Source organism: Zalophus californianus, chromosome 14 (genome assembly GCF_009762305.2).
Source record: "Zalophus californianus isolate mZalCal1 chromosome 14, mZalCal1.pri.v2, whole genome shotgun sequence".
Lineage (NCBI taxonomy): Eukaryota > Metazoa > Chordata > Mammalia > Carnivora > Otariidae > Zalophus > Zalophus californianus.
The window spans coordinates 77,350,981-77,374,920 of record NC_045608.1 but is presented as its reverse complement, the minus strand read 5'-3'; the positions used below and the strand labels follow the sequence as shown (position 1 = coordinate 77,374,920).

Sequence of the window (23,940 nt, the reverse complement as noted above, 5' to 3'; positions counted from 1 at the left end):
AAGAAGATGTTTAATACGTGTGTGATATTGCAATATAATAAGAAATCTATATTTGGCCTTCAGCCTGGGTTCCTGGCACGGAGCTCTTAAAGCCCTTGGAATTTCCTGAGTGAGGGGGGTAGGAGGAGGGCGTGCTCTTATTCATAATAAACTCCTTTCAACAAGACTTGAGTTGATGCTAACAAGATGACTCCAGGAGGAAGGGGCTCGTTGACAGAGGAACCAGTCTTGGGATTAGAGGATTGGAACTTCCAGCTCCATCCCCTGCCTCGGGGAGGGCCGGAGATTGAGTCCATCACCAATGGCCGGTGATTTAATCCATTGTGCCTACATAATGGAACCTCCATGAAAACTCTACACAAAGGGGTTCTGAGAGCTTCTGGGCTGGTGAACACATGGAGGTGCTGGGACGGAGGGTCACCCTGAGACGGTGAGGAGGCTCTGCGTCCCTTCCCAATAGCTTGTCCTGTGCATCTCTTCCATTTGGCTCTTCCTTTATAATAAGCCAGTAATAGTAAACTGTTTCTCTGCATTCTGTGAGCCATGAGAGTGAATTATCAAACCTGTGGAAGATACTACGGGAACCCTTTATTTGTAGCCACGTCAGACAGAAGTGTGGGTAACCTCAGGACCCACTACTTGGGATTAGTGTCTTTAGTGGGGGATAGTCTTGTGGGAATGAGCCCTTAACCTGTGGGGTCAGCACTCTCTCAAGGTAGTGTCAGAATTGAGGAATGTGAGGGGGGAGACACACACATTTGGTGTCAGAAGGGTTCAGTCAGTGTAGAGAAATAGTGTCTTGCTTTTAATGTGTCGTGTCAGTTCTTATTTGGATAACCGGAATAAATACAAAAGATGCTAGCAGTAAAACTTCTGGGCTTTAAAACTCTTTCTTTGAACATTTTGAAAGAATTAGAGGAAACCAAACCAGTTTCCATGTGAACTGAAGTGTATTCATTCTGTGAGGCGAAGGTCAGAAGAGCCTGCAAGCCTTCAGAGAGTTGGAGCCACACTGAACTTCCAGGTCCACCCCTCTCCGTGCAGAGGACGTGACTAAAATGTGGGCAGATTAAGTGATTTGCCCAGGATCACACAGCTGCGAGGTGACAATCAGGACCAAACGCGGGGCTCCTAGCGCTAATCCATGACAACACATCAGCTGCACACAATCCCAGTTCAGAATGGACTTGGCAGCTGACAGATTCCCACACATGGGCCACAGCAGAGAACGTTCACGGTATGGAAACGCCACTCGGCCCACCTCCTCTCTTCGGGCCTAACGGGGCCGCTGTGAGCGCCTGGAAGCTTGTTTACATTTCAGCTTTGATTGTGTGAAGATTCAGCCCTTACCTTCTCTTTATTCTTTTTCCTCCTTCCTACCTACTCCTTTCCTAGCCCTCGGCCTCCATTCCCAAATCCCCAAAATGCCATTGTTCTCCGGGTATTGGACTTGTCAGGATGAAAGGTTGGTCATTCTTGAAGGAATGGCCTTTCTTGGCTCCAAGGAGTTGGGAGTCTTCAAACTTTATGCTAAGAAAATAGTTTCCCTGGGTATCTTTTGTACCTACCCAACTGAGACATCACAGTCACATCCTCTTCGGCGCAAGAATCAGGGACACACACCCCCACGCTGTATTCGGCTCCATCCTGGAAAACACAATGCCACAACGCTCTTTCATTTTAATGTTCACATCCTACGTGCGCCATCTTTTCTAAGGCCTCTGCTGTGGGCTGCCCAAGAATTAAGATTAGGACAGGGGAGAGAAAGGTACTGAAAGAAGTTTGCTGACATCTTTGGAGATGGCTGTCCCATGACAGAGTGGTTCGAGTTAAATTTACAGAAGATCAGATGCACTCATCTTGAAATCAAAGTACGCAGCTGATTATTTACAAAGCCAGCACCAGGGTGGGATCTGCCCCCATGCATCTGTCCCCCCCTCGCCCCCCCTGGAACGGGTCATACTAAGATTTGACGGTCCTACGATTTCCAACAGAATTGCCAAGTGGCGATTTCTCTGTGACAGGACACAACATCTCAAGCAAAGATTTTATTCATCAGTCAAGCCCGTGTTTAGAACGCCTGTCCCGATAAAGAAAAGATCAAAACGTAAATAAAAATTTCCGGGGGGCGCCTGGGTGGCTCAGTTGGTTAAGCGACTGCCTTCGGCTCAGGTCATGATCCTGGAGTCCCGGGATCGAGTCCCGCATCGGGCTCCCTGCTCGGCAGGGAGTCTGCTTCTCCCTCTGACCCTCTTCCCTCTTGTGCTCTCTGTCTCTCATTCTCTCATTCTCTCCCTCTCAAATAAATAAATAAAATCTTTAAAAAAAAAAAAATAAATAAAAAATAAAAATAAATAAAAATTTCCGGAATGCTTCTTCTAAACATGTAACTTACATGATTGTGTAGGCCTGACCTTTTGCTCTGATGTCAAAACCATTCATCTGCTTCAGAAATAAGATACAACATTTGTACACACTGATTAAACTCTCAAGCAATCATTATCATAACCCTCAGTGGGACAAGTGGAGTTGGGTGATAATTTCTCTATCTCCAATGATTAACCATTGCAAGACTGTTTTATAGCATTTATATTAGAGAGCTTGGATTTCTTCTTGCTATTTTATATGACTGTTTCTAGCCAACCCGTTATTTGTATGTTAGTGTGGTGTGATGTCATAAAGTCTATTTTTGTCTTTAACAGGAGGCTGTGTTGCTCCTGGTTTTATTTTCCAGCAGTAAAAGAACTATCGTGCTTTGAAGATAATAAGCCCTGTGACCTCAGGCAGATGCAGTGATGTTCACAGAAGTCTGGGCCCAGCTGCAAAAATAACCTCAAATTCCTATCTCAGAGCTCTGAGATACCTTTTGGTATTCCAAAAACAGATGGTGAGTCAGGAGTTGACGGCCAAAAACATTGGCTGGGACTTGACCTTGGATTCCACGGGAAGGTTGTCCAGAAGGCTTGCCCCATACGATGGGGCGGGAGGAATGTCTGAAGGCCCAGGCGGTTTGTGGACAACTGCCTCCTGTAACGTCCCACACTCCGAACATGCAAGTGCAGCCGTTTGCAATTTAGTTTTAACGTTTTGCCGAACATCTTTAGAGTTTTGGGCTTTTTTATTAAGAAAAACAAGCGATGGGGTTGTACGGGGTTCCCTATCACGAAGTTCAGCTGTCCCCGGAGAGCATGAGTGCACATCCCCCACGCTCACCTGCAGGATATGCAGTTTGCAGTACTGCCCTCGGAAGCTCCCCGAGGGAGCGTGCGTGGAGAGGCACTCACTGTAAGATCCCAGCCTGTCCACGTTTCCGTTAAGAACGTTGCTCCCAAGCTTCCCAACGGAGTCGTACACTGAATTGCAAAGCAAAAGAAGTAGGCAAGGTTAGCTTCTTTCTGTTACTTTCAAATGAATTTATAGGCACTCGGTTCCACCTCCTAAAGCAATCAGTCTGAAATGACGGAAAAAAGAAGAGAGACAGATGCATTTAGATGCCACTCTGCAAGCCTGCATCTTGTATCCCCAGCCGCTGTCTTCACTGAGGGAGAACAGTGATGTATGTTCTCGTGTTGGTTGCCTGGTCTGTTGCTGAAAAAAAAATTAGGAATCTGAATGCTTTTAAATAATAAATGCTTTGTGGGAGTCAAAAGACGTAGCTAAAAACTGGTAGCTTTTCTTTCTCCCCCTTACAGCCAGGAGAAAATACTCAGTCTTTAACATTTTTTATCCAGTTTTGTGGGATCTTATTTTAGACAGTTAATTTTTTTTTTTTTTTTTTTGCTCCTTCAGGAGCAGAGCAGTCACCACGTTCCACCGTTAATGGCACTCTTCACCCTGGTCCTGCAAAGCTCTTTTGTTTATGTTCGCATGTGTCCTTGTGTCCTTTACTTTTAAATAATTCATTTCCTTTCATTTTTCTTTTTTTTTTTAAAGATTTCATTTATTTATTTGACAGAGAGAGACACAGCGAGAGAGGGAACACAAGCAGGGGGCGTGGGGGAGGGAGAAGCAGGCTTCCCGCGGAGCAGGGAACCCGATGCGGGGCTCGATCCCAGGACCCTGGGATCATGACCTGAGCCGAAGGCAGCCGCTTGACGACTGAGCCACCCAGGCGCCCCTCCTTTCATTTTTCTTCATCTCTCCCTTCCCTGTTACCACTCCCCCCGCCGGGACGTTTGACATCTGTCCTCTCTTTCGTAGGTGTTCTTGTTTTGTGTAAGTGTATTTATAATTTATATAAATGATTTTGTGATTCAGATCTCCTGTTTCTACAAATGTCACTCGGGGCTACGTCTGTGGTGTCATCCATGCTATATTTATGGTGTTACTATGCTCAGACCTTCTAACTACTTGGAATAATTCATCACAATCTTAGACTCAGCCATTCCCTGGGTGATGAACACAGAGATGGCCTCCAACCCACAGAAACACCCCGAGTGTCTCCATACAGACCTACGTGAGGCTTTCGCTCAGATACACACACCAGATATACAACCGTGAGTGAGATTGCTGAGTCATAAAGTAGACAAATACTGGTAAATCCCACCAGATTGTGCTCCGGAGTGACTCCCCCAATATACCCTCCCCAGAGATGCCGATTCCTATTTCTTCTTTGCATCGTCCAGCTTTCATGTTTTTGGCAATGAATGGATATGAAATGCTATCCAGGGGCACCTAGCTGTCTCAGTTAGTAGAGCATACAACTCTTGATCTCAGGGTCATGAGTTCAAGACCCACATTGAGTGTAGAGCTTATTTAGGAAAGAAAAATATAGTTAAAATGCTATCCAGGGGCACCTGGGTGGCTCAGTTGGTTAAGGGTCTGATTTCAGCTCAGGTCATGATCTTAGGGTCGTGGGATTGAGCCCCATAAACGGCTCCCTGCTCAGCGAGGGAGTCTGCTTCTCCCTCTCCCTCTGCCCCTGCTCATGTGTGTGATCTCTCTCAAATAAATAAATAAAATCTTTAAAAAAAAAAAGCTTGTATAGAGTTGAAACACAGAAGTAGTAAAAATAGAATAGGAATTGTTTATACAATTTAAGATTACCAAGGAAAAATGTAAAATCTCATGTAAGGACACAAAAAAAGACAGGAGTAATTTGCATGACATCCAATGATGGCTTAATACAAAACTGATGTCAACTTACCCCATATAATCTATAAATTTGAAGCAATTTCAATCAGTACTTTAGTTGGATGTTCCAAGGAGCTCAATAAACTTTTTCTGAAATTTTCTGAATACAAATTTTCTGAAATTTACATGAATCCTTAATGGTCTACAAATTAACTAGCTCAACTTTGAAAAGAAGACTAAAGGCAGGGGCACCTGGGTGGCTCAGTTGGTTTAAGGGTCTGGTTTCAGCTCAGGTCAATGATCCCAACCTCCTGGGATCAAGAGCCCCGCTTTGGGCTCTCAGCTCAGAGGAGAGCCTGCTTCTCCCTCTGCCCATCCCCCTCCCCCAGCTCGTGCTCTCTCTCAAATGAATAAATAAAATCTTAAAAAAAAAAAAAAAAGAAGACTAAAGGCAGATACACAATATACTACAAATCCATAGTAATAAAAACCATATGGTTCCGGTATTAGAACCAGGACTGGCTTCGTGGGCATGTGACCTCTGCGGTCACACCGGCCCCACACTTGCTTTAAGTGTGATCTGCTGTCACCATCTCAACATTCTTAATAATTTTTAAACAAGAGGCCGTGAGCATTTTCATTTTGCATTAGCCCTGCCAATTATGTAGCCAGTCTTGACTAGAACAAAGATTGTCAAAAGACTGGAACAGAAAGTGAAGGCTCAGAAGAATGGATTTCTGTCCAACAAAGGACGCTGTGGATCAGGAACGCACAGATAACCTACTGAGTCTAAATGTTTTCAGTGACTCAGGTAGACAAGGACCAGTATTTAGAGTAACAAGGAGCTCTTGCACATCAAAGAGCAAATCCATTAACAATGGGCAAAGGATACACACAGTACTTCACAGAAGAGAAAACTTCAATGGCTGGCTGACAAACAAAAATATCCTGAGTTCTTTGTAATTAGAGAAATGGAAGTTAAAACAACTGGATAGCATTTTATTTTATTTTTATTTTTTTAAAGATTTTATTTATTTATTAGAGAGTATTGGGCAGCTTTTCCATTTTTAGAATTTTTAATTTTGATGGCTGGTGTTTTCACTGTCACCCAGCGTTCTAAGTGTTTTGTGAGCATGTTGTGAACCCTCCACTATCAGGTCTTTTTGTGACACAGGGGTTATCTGTAACATGTTACTCAGTTTCCATACTGTTTTTCTTTTAGCTCTGCCTTTGTCATTTCAAAGTCAGGTGTCTGATTATCTTTCTTTCTGGAAATTTTTACAATTTCCTCATTGTTTTTCATGTTCTTAAGTTTAGGTGGGTCCTGACGGGTACAACGGGATATGAATTTTCCTTTATCGGTCTGGTTTGGCGCTCCGCAAACCATTTCAATCTGACGTCTTTTATCTTCTTTTAATTCTGGAGAAAATATTGCGATTATTTGTTAAGTATTTCCTTCCTTTTGCTTGTTTGGTTACATTCCTCCTTCGACGGCACTTCTGGCCTCAAAATCTCTTAGTGTTTCGTTTCCCAGATCTTTATGCCTTCCGGCCATACTTAGCGCGTTCTCCTAAATGGATTTTCTAGCTCCTGGTGGTCCGTGGCCTCCATCTACCTTACTACTTACCCCATCTATTATGCTATTTATCTATTTCAATTAGTTTTACTCTAATAGTCCCTTTTGATTTTATGATGTTTTAAAAGATTTATTTATTTGAGAGAGAATGCACGTGAGTCAGGGGAGGGGCAGAGGGTGAGGGAGAGAATCCTTAAGCAGACTCCCCACTGAGCATGGAGTCCCACGTGGGGCTCGATCCCAGGACCCTGAGATCATGACTGAGCTGAAATCAAGAGTCAGATGCTTAACCAACTGAGCCACCCAGGCGCCCCTTGACTTTATGATTTCTTATTCACACTTTGTATTACCAATGTTCTCCATTAGCTCTCTGATTCTATTTATCGTGTTTATTTTTATTATTTTTTTTAAAGATTTATCTATTAATTTGAAAGAGAGAGAGAGAAGGGGAGGGGCAGAGGGAGAAGGAGAGGAAGAGAATCTCAAGCAAACTCCCCTCTGACCACAGAGCCCAGTGTGGGGCCCGTCCTCACGATCCTGAGATCATGACCTGAGCGGAAACCAAGAGTCAGACACTCAACTGACTGAGCCACCCATGCTCTCCTACTGTGTTTATTTTAAATCTTTGATGACCAGCTGTTCCAATAATTCAGCTTCATGTAGTATACATATTTGTTCAATTCACTGTCATTAGCTTCGAGAATATAGTAAATAGGATACAGTTGGATTTTCTTTTAAGCTTGATTAATATGGTCCAGTTGATCACTTTCCCTTAAAATTACTTGGTGTGACCTATGCTGACAGAGCCAGATCTTCACATTATGCCAACAACAATCAACATATGGAGCCTATTATGTGCCAGGCACTGTTTTGAATGCCTTCTGTCCATTATCTCTTTTACCCCTCACACAATCCTATGAGATTATGAGTAATCATTTTAATCTCCATTTTACAGATTCATAAATGGAGGCAAAAGATGGTAAATAATGTAAACAGCAATATAAATCTGCCCCTTTTTTAATTGCTCACGAGAATCAGAGCTGGGTATTTAAACTAGCTAGTAAGGATCAGAGCTATGTGTTCAAATCCATCTTGACCTGAACCCATAGCCTCTTGCCCTCTAAAATACACAAAAATACCCCATTTTTGTTTGTCAGTTTGGTATATAAGTTCTTATATATAACTAAAGATAATGATAGTCCTTAGAATGAGCAGGGAGAAAAACTCCACATGCAGCTTTGGCAGATTATGCATCTCTTCTTGCATTTCTGTCTTTGTCTTTACTAACAGTTGGGTTTCTGAGAGTTAACCTAAAAATCAGATGGAAGGAACTGCATTCTGCTTACATGTGTGCCTTTAAAAAAAATAATAATAATAATACATGATTTTAAAAAACCTCCCGGCCAGAACTAGGCAAACAGTCCTTGATGAGCAATCCGGGGTAACCTGAATTTCACCATGTGCTCCTGACTCTTCTGGCCAGTTCTGCTGCTCAGGCCACTTGGGCTCAGCCAGCAGGTGTCTGTTATCACTGGCCTCTTTTAAATGATTCTAAGTATTCCAGGTTGTTGCTGTAATGACAATAACCGAGCCTCCCTTATTCCCTCCCCTCGGTATGACTCTATCTCCGACCACACGCAGAACCTTGGAGCTGCCATTCACTTGGTCATTTGTAACCAGCAAGCATCTTTTAAGCTAAACTGTCTGAATTACAAGACTGACCACGTCCCTCCCTTCTTTACCATTGTTCTCAGGCACCATGAACAAAGTTAAATGTAACTCTCAGAGAAGAGGACATATTTACCGTATTAAAAACTTGGATGAAGCATTGTATTTGGATTATATAAAGAACTCTTACAAATCAGTAATTTTTTAAAAGTTAAAGAAGCTAACTTAAAATCTGCAAAGGACATGAACAGGTAACTCTTGGAGAAGGAAATCCCAGGATCCAATAAATCTGAGAAAGTTGTTCAGCCTCCCCAGCAAACCACAATTAGACACCATTCTTTTCTACTCATCTGATGGCTAAAGAATTATAAGGTTGATGGAATTAAGTGTTAGTAAGAATATGAAGAAATGGTTCTCTCCATTTGGCCTCCTAGAAGCGATCGTCCCTGGGAACAGCAACTAGATGCTGGAGAATTACCACTCCCCAACTGTGCATCGTCTTGACAGAAAATCAAGGTGCTCTTTCCTGTCACCACAGAAGTTGACAGGGTCCCAGGAAGCAGTTGTCACTCTACCCTCCCACTCCTTGTGACATGAGGTCCAAATGCTCCCAGCGCTGGTGTGGAGTAAGTCAAGGCCCAAAGCAAAGCCTGGGTTTCATTCATCTATTTGTGGTCAGCTGGGTGGCGGCAGAATGGACTCAACTGGTAGAGAGACCCGGGCTCAGCAGGTCATTGGCCTTCCTCTCTATCCGGTGAGCCACCCCACAGTTTGCCAATAAACTGCCCTTTTAGCCGAAGCTTGCCAGAGTTGGTGTCTGCAGTTTAACCAAAAGCTCCTTCCTCACTGATATCCCCAGTGACCCAGCAATTCAGCATCTCAGAATCTGCCCCACGGAAACACATACAAGCACGCAATGGCAAGATGGTCATGGCAGTAATGCCTGTAAAGGCAACAAAGTAGACACACACTATTAGGTTGAACCACATGAAAATTCCATTTTATGGACTAAAAGCTGTTTAATGTCAGAAATGTCAAATAGTTCAACCTCAGTCAGGAAAAGGGTAAATGAACTCTGGTACTTTCATATTTTATAATGCTCTGCGACAATGAAAATGAGATAGATCTGTATTTGTTGCTATGGGAAATGCTCCAAGACATACTATTCTGTGGGGAAAAAAAAAAAGTTCGAGAACAATAAATATAGAGGCGCCTGGGTGGCTTAGTCAGTTAAGTGGCCAACTCCTGATTTCGGCTGAGGTCATGATCTCAGGGTCTTTTTTTTTTTTTTTTTTAAGATCGTGAGATCGAGTCCCACGTTGGGCTCCATGCTCAGTGGGGAGTCTGCTTGAGGATTCTCTGTCTCCCTCTGCCCCACCCCCTGCTTGAGTGTTCTCTCTCTCTCTCAAATAAATAAATCTTTTTTTTAAAAAGAACAATATTTTTCAATTTTACAAAACAAAATATCTTTCTTTTTTTTTTTTTAAAGATTTTATTTATTTGACACAGAGAGACACAGTGAGAGAGGAAACACAAGCAGGGGGAGTGGGAGAGGGAGAAGCAGGCTCTCCGCTGAGCAGGAAGCCCGACATGGGGCTCAACCCCAGGACCCTGGGATCATGACCTGAGCCGAAGGCAGATGCTTCATGACTGAGCCACCCAGGTGTCCCAAAACAATATCTTTTTTTTTTTTAAAGATTTTATTTATTTATTCATGAGAGACAGAGGGGGAGAGAGAGAGAGGCAGAGGGAGAAGCAGGCTCCCAAGGAGCAGGGAGCCCGATGCGGGACTCGATCCCAGGACCCTGGGATCATGACCTGAGCCGCAGGTAGACGCTTAACCATCTGAGCCACCCAGGCGCCCAACAATATCTTTCTAGTAGATATATATATACACAAAAATGCAAGAAGGTTCTGGAAAGTTCTAGAAGGATATACACCCATTGATAACAACTGTCATCCAAGAAGGGGACTGAGAATTAAAGGAGGGAACAAAAAACTACTTAAACTTGGTCTGTGTTGTTTTGATTCTTTTACAGTGAGAATAGATTCATATATTATTTAGCAAGTATAATATATAAACAATAAAATATTTAAAAATTTAAAAATCAATGTATATTTAAAATAAATTCTTCAGTTGTCATTATCTAGAGTAGGAGCTGGCACACTGTGGCCCTATTTTTGCAAGTAAAATTTTATAGGAATATAGCATCTCATTTGCTCACGTGTTGTTAACGCTGCTTTCTAGATACAGGCAGAGTTCAGTAGTTGCAACAGAGGCTGTGTAGCCCGCAAAACCAAAGTATTTACTATCTGGTCCTTTAGAGGGAAACTGCAGGCCTCTTATCTAGAGCTGTGATGCTCAAGCCTGGGCAGACAGGAGAATCCCCTGGGGCATCTTTAAAAAATACTAAGACCCAGGCTTCACCCTCACGAAGAATGAAGTCAGGGCGTGGCTTGGGCATGAATTGGTTTTTTAAATTTTCCCAGGTGTTGCTCGGTGCAGCCAGGCCCAATTGCTCTGATCTTTAGGATTAATTCCGGACTCCTCGGGGTGGTTTAAAAGGCCCTTCGTGACCGGACCTGCCTCTCCAAGCTCATCCTCCCATGCCCACACCCATTTCCTCTGCTCCATTATACAGAACTCACCAGGCCTGCACTTGTCTGTTTTTCTGCCTGGAATGTCCTTCCTTCCTGTCTGCCTGGAAAATGCTAAATCATCCTTTGGGTCTCGGCAGTAGGATGGTCTCCCTGGGAAGCTGTCTAGACTCCTGCTTGGTGTATCACACTAAAAGGCATGTAGTGGTTCACCTGTCTGTCTCACATGTGAGGGAGGGGTCCTGTTTCCATTAATGGATATTTCAGAGGACCTCAGAAAACATTCGCTGGATTGAATTAAACCTTGAAAAAATTAAACTTGAATGCCCCAAATCCAGCTCCATGAATGTATTTTGAGGTCCTCTGTGTGTCAAGAAAACCAGCAACAATTTAAAAAACTGGATGTGCTTATTAGAGAGAAGCTAAATGATTCCTGATTCCTTTCTCTATCACTGAGTATCCCAAATGCTGTAGCCTGAAGTTTAAGGATCTGGAACTATAAGAGTCCTAGGAGATAAAAACAAGAGAGATGTCAATACTGAGCCTGACCTTACCCTTAGATAAAACTCTAAAGGACTAGTATAGAGAGATACCCAATTATTCACTTGAGAAGACCAAATTCTACTTTTTTTTTTTTTCCCCAGTTGGTGTTCTGCTTTGTAAACTGATTGGATTTATGGCTTTCTGGCTGAGGTTATTTTGGATGCATGCAAATTTTCAATTGCATTTGCTTCCTTTCTGATTATGAACTCAAAGGGACAAGTTGACCTTTTCTTGCCTCCTGCTTAATTGGTTTCTGTCCCCCCAGGAACCTGAGATGCTGGGCCATGGGTGCCATCCAAATAAAAATACATTGTGATTGTCTTGGGAGGGAGGCATAGGATAAACTAATGATTAATCCCACCTGTTAGTTCAAATCACATGGCCATTGTTTCAAGTTTTCATTTCCAAAAGATGAAAAACAACTCGTTTCAATTCTGCTGGGCTAATTGGCAGACAGATATGCTTTCTCACATGGTGGTGATAATATGTGGATATTAAAATGTGGAGTTGATTAACTTCTGGGTTTGAAAGGAGGAAAGACAGACCCTGGTCAGTGGTCTTATATTTTAAAATATGGATGCACTTATACCATGAAGCTGAAGGCAGCAGAAGCTTCTAGAATGCTAAGCCACAAATAAATCCTGAAAGTAATGATCATCTACAGCATTTATCAGCAAATATTTACTAAGCACCTACCAGATCGCTGTGTTACATTGGAGAATTTTAAAAACTAGAATTGAATAGTCCTTGCACTATAGTTGATGATACAGGGCATACACATAAAATGCCAGCAATCTATTGCCAGAGATCTCCTTGTTAGTAAGAAAGCGATCTTTGTGTGCTATCAATTTGATATCCAAAGTTCCTAAAGCAGCTTTTTACAAACACCTTCTGGTAGTCTCCCTTGCGTCTGGTCAACTATTAATCTTGGACTCAGAGACCAAGAATAGCAGATATATTAGTTTTCTGTGACTGATATTAAAAATTCCCACATACTTGGTGGCTTAAAACCACAGATACTTGTTCTCCCTCAATTTTGGAGGCCAGAAGTCCAAAATCAGTATCACTGGGCAGAAATCAAGATGTTAGTTAGCAGGCCTACACTCCTGGAGGCTCCAGGAAAGAACCCATTCTCGCCCCCTTCCAGTGTCTCCCATCCCTTGGCTTGTGGCCACATCACTCTGATGTCTGCCTCTATGCTTACATCACCTTCCCTTCTGTGTGTCAAATCTCCCTCTGCCTCCCATTTCTAAGGGTACATGGGGTCAGCTTTAGGGATAATCTCCCCATCTCAAGATCTTTAACTTAATCATATGGGCGAAGATCTTGTTTCCATATTAGGTAAGGTTCACAGGTCTCAGGAACGAGAATGTCAATGTCATTTGGGGGGCCACGTTCCAGCCTAATCCAGAGAGTTCAGTGGATGCCACTCTTCACCCTTTCTCTACTAGAAGATTTTATTTGTTTCAGCAATTTTTCTGTCCCTAGCTCCAGTACCGGTGGCATAAAATACCCTCCAAACCGACAGCCAGATGGGAAAAGAGGCAACGTCTGAGAATCCAAGTCAAGTTGATGGTCAGTCCTCCAGGGATAACAGGAGAACAAAGGCTCAGCTAGGACCAGTGACCAGCTATAGCCCAATGGGCCTCGCCTTCCAGGAAAGAAGACGAGACACACAGAGAGGAGACAGGAAATAATTATTCCAAGAGATGAAAGATGAAGCCAGAGGGAGTAAGTTATCAGAGGAGGAAGCTCAGCAACCCCGCCATCAGGCTGGGCTGAGAAACTTGACCTGGGGACCAGGGAGAAGGGACTTGAGGGGTTAAAAATTTTTAAAGCACAAATAACTGCTTGGGGAAGATTTCAAGGATGTTATGAGATTAGAGAAAACAGGAAATGAAAAGCCCCGCAGACTGCTTGGGAACCAGAGGCCCCCCCTTCCCCCATTCCGTCTCTGAGGAATTAAGTGCAGGAACATGCAGACGTCATGTGAACCCAAGGGGGGCCTGGCTCTGCTGAGCAGTTTTCATTCCATATAAATAGCATCCCCTGAAATGCCTCTGCTGCAGATGGTGTTATAAATGGTCTGGGTGGATTTTATGAAACGGTCATGGGCAGGCCTGGTACATCTCAAAGAAAATGAGTTCCAGAATCTACCTGAGACCGCTTGTTTTGTTTGTTTTGTTTTCCATCTCAGAAACAGACGCATACTTTTTTAATCTGGAGGGTGTGTTTGGGAGCACATAGTTTTCTGTATTTGTTTTCTAGTGCTGTCTTAATTTCCACAAACTGGGTAGCTTTTAGCAACAGACATGTATTGTGCCACAGTGCTGGAGATCAGAAGTCTGGAACCACAGGGTCAGTGGGGTTGGTTCCTTTTGGAGACTCTGAGGGAGAATCTGTTCATGCCTCTTTCCTAACTTCTAGTGGTTGCTGGCAATCCTTGGTGTTCCTTAGCTTGTTAGATGCATCGCTCCGATCTCTGTCTCTGTCCTTATGCAGCAATTCTCCCTGTGGGTCTCTGTGTACAAATTTCCCTCTTACAAAGACACCAGTCATTGTCTTAGGGCACTGCCTGACCCAGCATGATCTCATCCTAAATTGAGCAGATCCACGAAGACCCTATTTTCAAATAGGATCACATTCACAGGTACCAGGGGTTAGGGTATATCAATACATCTTTTGGGAGGACACAACTCAACCCACAACACACTCTCCAGGGTAGTCTAATCCAAACCAAAGATGTTTGTGTGACCTGGCTGGGGATGCTGTGGGCCTGGAGGCAAGAAGCAGCCATGTGCTCAGGGTAGGTGTGATAAGTTTATAAAGAGATGAGGTCCCAGAATAATGGATGTGGGAGAACCTGGTGGGCCATGGCAAGAGATCTGCAGAAATAGCCAATCAGCTGTCTCCTAGGACCAAAGAAACATAATACGACCTCAGTGTCTCCTTTTGATAGAGTTGCTATATGTATTCTGGTCATCTGCTCATTAAATTATATACATATACGCCAAGTGCCTATGGGGTTATAGGTCAAGGGGAGAGCATCTGATGGCATATATACCAAGTGCCTATATGAAAGAGCATAAACCGCAAGCCTTCGCTTCCAGGAGCCCTTCTTCCAGAGAAAAGACAGGACAGGGCAAGAGACATGAAATCATGATTCTAGAACACACACAAGGCCAGGAGGAGTAAGTGCCCACAAAGAACAACCCAAAGGGATATATGGATATATGGGTCCATCTACATCTAAATTCTATAAATCCACCATTCCACACTATGGTCCGATATTTTAAAAACATAGCAAGACAAACAACGCGATGTGGGGGGCATAGAATGGAAAGTGGTGATAGCAAAAAAGGATAGGGCAAACAACAGGAAATGTGGTCGCTGAGCTGTGCGGCCAAACTAGTAAAAGTGAGCTTCCTGCAAATCTCTATGAGTTTCCTATGGCTGCTACAACAAATGACCAGAACTTTGTGGCTTTGTTCTGGAGTTTAGAAGTCCAAAATGGGCTTAACAGGGTGTTACGGGCTGAACGGAATATTTCCCCCAACATTCATTTGTTACCCTAACCTTCAGCATCTCAGCCTGTGACTACCCTTGGAGTTAGGATAGCCAAAAAAAGGTGGTTGGGCACGTGGGTGGCTCAGTCTGTTAAGCATCCGACTCTTGATTTTGGTCCAGGTCATGATCTCAGGTCATGGGAGTGAGCCCCGTGGTAGGCTCGGCACTGAGTGTGGAGCCTGCTTAGGACTGTCTCCCTCGGAGTCCCTCTGCCCCTCCCCCCCCATCTCTCTCAAAATAATAAAAGAGGTGATTAAGTGAAAACAGGGCTGTTAGGGTGGGGCCTAATTCCATCTGACTAGTGTCCATATACACAGATATTAGTACATACAGAGTGACACCAAGGAGAAGGTGTCATCAGCCATCTGCAAACCGAGGACAGAAGTCTCAGAGGAAACCAACACGCCCAGCACCTTGATCCTGAACTTCCAGCCTCCAGAACTGTGAGAAAATTAATTTCTCTTCTTTAAGGCCCCCAGTCTGTGTACTTTGTTACAGGAGGCCTAACAAACTAATACGAGGGGGTTGAGTTTGTGTCTACTTTTGGTAACTTGTCTGACTTATGTTTTTACCAGCCATTACCAGTAAATGGCCCTATTTTCAACTAACCATCACAATTATCAAAATTCATACAAGAAGCTTCCTTGAAATTCAGATTTTTAGGTTCAGCTCCTAGAGATTCAGCAAGCAGTTGGGTGGGGCTTCCACAGTGGTGGTAAGTGTCTAACAAGCTGCTCTCTACCCCAAACGAGAATGTGTATATGCACAATATAGAGAGATTATTATAAGTTATACTAATGTAAAAGACGTGTCGCACCCTGTATTAAGGTGCTATTTATAATGTAATGGCCATAGACCTAAGACTCTTTCAAGTTGAATTTGTACTTGTAACATTTTCTCCATCAATTTCTTAGACATCCAGTCAACAAAAACACTAAATCAAGCCCCAATCTGGAGTGATTGCCAACTTCCGTGGCGAATATACTTCAGCCACGGCTGGCCTCCAGCTCCCAGCCTGACGGTCCTGAACCTGGGGCTGGCAGACGATGTGCCCAGCAGCATGTTCCACCCTTTCTACCATACGGGCGCAGCCGACACGAGTGACTTCAAGAGTAATGAGTAGTAAAAGAACAAGGAAGCGGTGGATTGTGAGTATTCATTACTTTTGTTCTTACCGTAATTTGTCAATTTCAGTGATTCAACCCTTAACTGCGTTTGACAACCAGCTTGAAAATTTAACAAATGGCTCTTGCGAGCCCGTGCAGACCAGCTGGAGCAGACCCCCGGGGCAAAGGAATCAAGACATCTTTAAAACTGCTGCAGATTGTCTGAGTTTGAGAAACACAGCCTCCCCATCTCATAGGTGGGGAAAGTCGTTTAGCAAAGTAACGTCGCTTGGGTGAGGCCAGGCACACAGCTGGTTCTGGACTGACGTCAGGACCACCAGCCTAGCGCAGTGTCCATGGGTCAGCGGCCTGTCTCTAAAATATGCCTCGTTTACCAGAAAAGTACAATGAGGAAAGAAGCATGTGGGAAGGTGCAGGTGGTCGGATAGAGAGAGAAAGGAGAAGAGAGAGGAGCGATCACCCCGGATGAAGGACATCCCAGACAGGGGACCGCCTCTGGATTAGAAATGGGTGCATGTAAGGAGGAAGGCAGATAACGCCAGAGTGCTCAAGGAGAAAGGCCACTGAGAGGGGGGAAAATGATTAGCCAGGAGGGAGGAGGCCAGAGGTCTTTTAGGGGGCGAAGTTTGTATGTGATATGGGACTGAATGTAGACTGCAGGGGATTATGGAGTTTAAAAGCAAAATAAGAAACAAACAAACAAACAAACAAAAAAACGAAAGGAGGAGAGGGGCCAGAATACTGGCCTGAGGACTTCAGCAACAAAGGGGGATAAAATCAGATGGTAACCCAAGAGGGTGGCAAAAACCAAAGCACACAAATAGTGTTTGATGGATTTTGTTCCCTTTAAGATGATGGACATGTGTTGGGGAAAGCAACTGGAAAAGGATGATGGAAAGGGGGAGATGGAACTCAGTTTAGATTCCCGGCACCAAACTTCTCCCTCCAGCCACATCCACACCCGTGAACGTAGCTCCCCCACCCCACAGCCGGAGTCCCCACCCACGGCTGGCTCTAAGGTCAGTCTCTCCCCTGCCCCAAACAGCCACGACTCCAGCTCCCTCCTACAAGACCAAACCTCCCTCCCTGAGTTTCTGGAACCCTCTCTCCCCGTTGTATTCTGAGGTCCGGCTGCTGTCCTCTCTGGGCTTCACAGGTTGGGGATGGAGCTTTAACACACAATTACATGACATTTAATGTGTTAAAAAGACACAGATAAGAAACACCTATGTTCCTATCGTCCAGCTTAAAAAGTGAAACGTGACTCATCATTTGAGATCTGACGGGACCCCAATCACACCCCCAGCCTGACCAGCTGGTCCCACTCCGAGGCGACGTCTACCTCAATTTGGAGATCATCATTCTCACGCGTCTCTTTCCACTGTCTGTGTGACATACACCTGTCTCCCTGAGCAACACAGCACCTTAATTTCATGTTTGGCCCCTTTATGTCCCGCATGTACTCTTCTACAACTTTCTTTCTTAAAGTTCTTTCTGCATATCCCCCTCCACATTGGCCTGTGTGGTTCTGCTTTATTCCTTTTTGCCATGTTTTTTCTTGTTTCTCTCACTGCTTATTTTAGGCAGTGATTGTAAGTGCAAGCTTGGGAATCCTATGACCAGGGCTCAAATCCTATCTCTCCCACTTATTTTGGGCTGTGGTTCCCTTTTCTCATTTATAAAATAGAGAAAACTCCCTGTTCATAGTGGGGCTGCTGGAACTCAGTGGGACAACCCTAGCGTAGGCTGGGAGCCGTCCTCCATGTAAAAGTGCTCTCTAAATATTGACTCATTTTTCCAACCACATGAGTGTCAGGAAAACCACGCTGAGAAGGAAGGTCAGAACCACGCTCTGTGCTCAAAACTCTCCAGCAAAACGTCAAAGCAACAGTGTCAAGTGTTTTCTGGTGCTTTAGAAAGCAAATGAATTACAACAGCTACAGGTAGTATTCCTCTATTAAATTAACTAGTGGTTATCTATCGCACTTATATAAATCATCTGATTCTTTCTTGGACCATTCACCTTTGGGAACCTTTTATCACTGAAAAAAAAAAAAAAAAAAGATTTTCAATTTCCAGGCCTCTACCGACAGAATATTGTTGGAACATGACCAGAGTAACTTGTAAGGCAAATAGAGTGTCAGCATGGCTGTGTGACAAACAATGACAACATGCGCCACCACCTCATCACCAGCGGTCTCAGCCAGTCCCTGAACGCTGGGGTTTTCTTGGCCAGTGTGTTTGGCCCGGGTTTGTCAGCATGTTCCCTGTTTGTTTTCAGCAAGTGTCCTAACGGAACATCATCAATTCTAAAATGGGATTTGAAGATGGCCATTGAATTAGTTGGATTTATATGTTTTCCAATGTCTCATTAAATATCAGGACGTGTAATCCTGTGTTGAGTAGCAATTGCTTCCAATCGTGTGTGCTATTTTGAATTCCCCCATATTAGATCAAACCTTTTGTCTCTCAGGGGCGCCTGGGTGGCTCAGTCGCTTAAGCGGCTGCCTTCGGCTCAGGTCGTGATCCCAGGGTCCTGGGATCGAGTCCCGCATCGGGCTCCCTGCTCAGCGGAGAGCCTGCTTCTCCCTCTCCCTCTGCCTGCCTCTCTGCCTGCTTGTGCTCTCTCTCTCTCTCTCTCTGTCAAATAAATAAATAAAATCTTTAAAAAAAACAAAACTTTTGTCTCCCTATATGATGTGTATTTGCTACTGTTTTCCAAAACAAAATAAATTAGTCATGCGTTCAAATGCAAATGGAAATCGCGAGGATGGTTTTTCTGGCTTTGGAAAGAGTTGAGTTTTTACGTTGCTTCTTGTTAGTGGTTTTCTTCAGCATCCACAGTGGATCATTCTGCAGGAGAGGTTACCCCGCTGAAAAAGAATCTGATTTCCTGCTCCTCTCTGGCAGGAAGGTATGTGTCCCTTTAGTTGTGAGAATAATTTGGGGAAACTAACAACAAATAAATTATGGCGGCCTCTGACATGCAAAGAGCTTTGACTAGAGTCAAACTTCTTCCGATGTGGGCCAGGGCCTTCACCAACACACTCCTCAGAATTTATTGTCAAGTACATAATGGGTAAAACTTGCTCCCTAAATAATGAAGTAATTCATTATCAAAAGCAGACTAAACACCTAGAAAAAGAAATCAGTACGTTATCTCATACAACAGTAAATGCTACCAACTTCGATAATAGTAAACAGCATCTTACAATTTATAAACAGTTCTCATCTCATTAAGAGGTTGGTCCTCAGGAGATTCCTTCTGGCTAGAATTAAATACCACTTCCTCTCTTGCTCTTGTGCAATAAAAATTGCTCCTCCCTCCTTGAGCCCTGGAGCAATTTGTAAACTGAGGCTCATCTTGCCTTCCCTCTTTGGTTCTGTGTTTTCAATCACCAAGAGTTTTTCTAGAATCCTCCTGGCCCAAAGCTCAGATTGCCCTGTGTTCACCTACCCAACAGGACAGAAAAACCTACTTACTTCTTAGAGCGTATTCTTTGGGCTCCACTGAATTCAAATCGGAAAGGAATTCATCGGTGTCTTGCATGCATTTGAGAGAAATGTTTCCTGCAGGCAACACAAAAGGTAATTGAAACAGAAAAGACAGAAGACAAAACAATAAAGCCAGGACCATCATTGTCCCTTAACCTGTCAGGATAAAACTCCCCTCTTAGACACAGAGCCTTATATTTATGAAACTCTCATCTCTAATATGCTAGGGGAAAATGTGACATGGCTCGCTCCGTAACATGCAGAGATAAACTGTGTGTCCTCAGCCACCTGCAAAGCAGCTGAGATGAACAAACCATGGAAACCGATTTATACACAACTTGTGACTGTTCACTAAACTGGCGCTGTGAATGTGGGGGCCGCTGACCACCTGGCTTCCTTTAGCCATGCAGATTAACATTGCCGCCTACCACGGATAGGCTGGATTTTTCCCTAGCTAGATGGTCTTGTGTATATCTCTGGGTTTAAAAGATATACAGAGGATGTTAGGTGGCAATAGTTGGTTTTTTCCAAGAATCATTATGAATCCGACCTATGAAACGTTCAGATAAATCATAAGCAAAGAAGGGCTTCTTCGTGATCATCTGGATATCTTATGCATCTGTGAATGTGTCCTCTGGCCTTGAATGTGATCACGGAGGCGTGGGAGTAATGAACTCCCCCACGGAAAGAGGCAGCTCTGCCGTAGGACAAATAAGTTCCTGCATCCTCACGTGGGGGCTTAAAACACACATCCTGGGAAGGAAAGGATGCTGACGAAAGACCATGGTAACGGTGTTCATCTACTTGAAGGAAACATCAAATGTGTGGCTCTGGATTCCTCACGGTGTAAATATCCTCCTTCCAGAAAGGCTTTCTTTAAATAGTAACCTCCCTAACTATATTTAAAATGTGATGCAAACCTTACTTACACAGCCGGGACACATCCACACCTGTGCATGGTCATGACTCAGTTGTACTTCCTGCTCAGTAGCTTTACAGCAACCTCTAGCATCCCAGACCTCTACCCTTGGTCTGAGTCTGTCGGGACTGCTATAACAAAACACCCCAGACCGGGGGGCTTATCAACCACAAGGCTTCATTTCTCACGGGCGGGTCTCCGGGCCGGGAAGTCCAAGATCAAGGCTCCAACACAGTCCCGTTCCGGTGAAGGCCCCCTTCCAGGGCCATAGCTAGTGCCTTCTCCCTGTGCCCCAACAGGGTGGAGGCGGTGAGGGGCCTCTCTGGGGTCACATCTATAAAGACACAAATTCCATTTACAAAGCCTCCACCCTCAGGACCGAATCACTCCACAAAGCCCCACTCCCAAATACCATCATCTTTGGGGCTTAGGATGTCAACGTATGGGTTTGGGGGTCGGCACAAACATTCAAACCAGAGCACCCTTCCTTGCATACACTCCACAATCTCTCACCTCTGTTCCTTTGCTCGTGCCGGGCCCCCTGTCCCCGGTGCCCTTCTCCTAGCCCACTTCCTCCTGGGCATTATCTTCCTGCTCCTAAGGAGGTGTTGGCTCTTCCAGGAAATCCTCCTGGGCTTCACTGTAGGTGAGGAGAAGTGCCTGTTCTCTGTGCTCCCTCATCACCTTTATAGACTCTCCTTACCTCCTCACGCTCAAACCGTCTACTTCCGTGTGCCCCTCTCCTACAGCCTGGAAGCTCCAGGAAGGCAGGCACTGCGCCCTTTACATCCCGGCTGTGCTTTTTTGAGAGGCAATTTATGTCAGAGCTAAGAGCAAAGTTGTCACTGACTGTGGGACCTACAGCAGTCTCTCTTGCCTCATTTACTTCATCTGGAAAATTAGGATAACAATAGTCTCAACCTCTTGGAGTTATTTTGAGATTTAAGTAAATACATTTAAAATACTAGGAGAACATCTGGCCTATCATAAATACTTTAAACGTATTAGCTACTATGTTTATATTCTAAATGCCCCTTGCACACCTGGCAGATGATACTATATACCAGACACCCAGATAATGTATACACCAGAGGACTTCACAGTGGCTGACCTATAGTAGACCCTTAATAAACAAGAACCATTGTGGCAACTTACTATTATTGTCATTGTTATTGGACTAAAGAAAAAAAGATTTAGGCACACAGGCTGAAAAAGTAGATTAGACCCAAGTTACAAAGGGAAAGTCTTAAAACAATAAAGAAGAACTTTGTAGTAGCCAAACCTAACCAAAGATGAACTGGGCTCTTTCAAAGTTTGCAGAAGTCTCCAATCTTAGAGGTGCTCAAGTTTTGGATGAACACTGGATCAGGGTTAGAGAGGAGATCCACTATCAAATGGTCCTTATACAAATGACCTTCAAGGTCATAGCTAGCTTCAATGACCTTGAAACCTTCTGAGTCTTCCTTCAAAATTATTTTCTGTCATTAGCGCATCAGATTGTCACCACGCACCTCTACAGTTCTTAAATTGAGGCAGAAACGGAAAGTTCCGTACAAAAAAATGAAAGAGAACATCCAACCTGGAGCTACGTAGACAAAGCAGCAATTTCCACTAAAAAGGGGACCTAATTTAGCACCAGAAACAAGGTTTAAGTAGTTGACTACTTCAGTTACCCCATCTGTGAAATCATAAAATCATCCTGCCTCACGAAGTTGTTTTCCTAAGAGATTAAATGAGAGCTCTTAAGTCCTAAACGAATAGGAGTTTGTTTTAGAGCCCTCAGTCCCAAATGTATCTCCTGGGCTTTAACTAACTTCCTACGTTAAAAAAAAAAAAAAAAAAAAAAAAGGGTGGGGTGGGGTGGGGAGGCTTCCCAACACTAGAGGTTTAGGTAATTTGAATATTTAGGAATGACTAACCGGGGCTGGCTCAGTCGGTGGAGCATGCTACTCTTGATCTCGGAGCTGTAGGTTCAAGTCCCACGTTGAGTGTAGAGATTACTTAAAAAAATTTTTTTTTAATCTTAAAAAAAAAAATCACTAAACAGAAAAACCTCTGACACCTGAATTGACTTCCAACTCCGTTGTCAACAGTCTGTAATCACTGAAACTGGGAATGGTACAGCTCTTAGAATTCAGGGTTAAATACTCCATCTTTTGTCACCTGGCAGAAAAAACATAAACGAGCAGAACACACATCCATGCTTTAATCATTAGTATTAAAAACCATCTAAGATGATTTTAAAATACCACCTACGTAAAAAGGAAAAAGAGAATCTTACTTTTGGATAATTAATAGCTGGGGACACTTTGAATGTTTGTTCCAAACCCTGAGAAATACAATCATGACTGATCGAGGTTCAAGGAGACTTGGTTGTTTTTCGAAGACACCTGTAGATAACCTGTTTCGTGCAATGCAATGTGTTGGATGTAAAAATAGGACATGAAAGTAAACCACGCGTTCCCTTCCTGAAAGCAGGTCTTTATTGTTTCCTGAGGCAGCAGTAATCAGCTGATGCTGTTATTAATGCCACAATCATTTTATTCAAGTAACTAGCTCTCCAGGAGAGGGAATCAGCTGCTCTTCAGCTGGCGCTGGCTTTGAGGGTACAAGGATTTGTCTTTGCCGATGAGAGTAAGGATCAGCCTGCTGGGGAAAATAAAACCTGCCGTTGTCGGGCTGCAGAATGGACGCCTCTTCTGCTGAGAGGGAATGGCGATCGCAGATTTCAAAGCAGGCAGAGTCCCACAGAAGCTCAGCACATGTATCCCAAGGATGACAGACGGTTGATAAATAAGCACGTAACGTCGGGGGGTGCTAAGTGCCAGGAGGAAAATATACCGCAGGGCAAAGAAGTAGAGAGAGGCGAGTGGCTGTGTGCTGCTGGGCGGGGTGGGCACGTTGTAAGCAAGGTGACCTGGAAAGGCCGAGAAGGTGACATCCGAACCAACGAGAAAGAAAGGAAAAGGCGCATGTGGGAATAATAACGGAGGGAAGAACATTCCAGGCAGAGGGAAGAACCAGTGCCAGGCCCAGTGAAGGGATGGGAACAGGGTGTGACAGGAACAGCTTGGGGGCGAGGGAGATGCAGCAGGATGTGAGGACAGAAAGTCGGCTGGGGTCTACAAGGCTCTGGACAGGCCTGCACTGGTGTTTCCCTTGGGTAAGTCTCTTCTAAGATAACTGACATTGTCACGCTGCTTCGATGGTGTCTTACACAGAGGGAAGCGAGAGTCTAAGCTTTGAAATGTCCCATCATGATGTGGGCGCTGCCCGGATCCCAAACAGTTCAGTGGTTCCTTGAAGGCAGACCGATTTTCCGGTGAAGAGAGATGCCGAGGAGTGTCATTGCCACCAGGCCACCAGAATGAGTA

The 23,940-nt window shown here is 44.1% G+C and overlaps 1 protein-coding gene and 1 long non-coding RNA gene across 2 annotated transcripts in view; one reads left to right on the top strand and one right to left on the bottom strand.

Moving 5' to 3' along the window:
- LOC113912754 (O-acyltransferase like protein) overlaps window positions 1–19,716 on the bottom strand; it is a 61,773-nt gene extending 42,057 nt beyond the window's left edge. The window contains exons 1-2 of the mRNA XM_027576433.2: window positions 19,636–19,716; window positions 1,569–1,647 (exon numbers count right to left, since the gene is read on the bottom strand). The gene's annotated coding sequence lies outside the window, so the exon portion shown is untranslated. The remainder of the gene's footprint in view (window positions 1–1,568; window positions 1,648–19,635) is intronic.
- On the top strand, window positions 382–16,164 carry LOC113912289. Its single transcript, XR_003516791.1, has 5 exons — window positions 382–430; window positions 2,703–2,887; window positions 12,947–13,189; window positions 15,343–15,468; window positions 15,940–16,164. It is a non-coding gene; the product is annotated as an uncharacterized LOC113912289 (long non-coding RNA).
- Window positions 19,717–23,940: the final 4,224 nt, after the last annotated feature.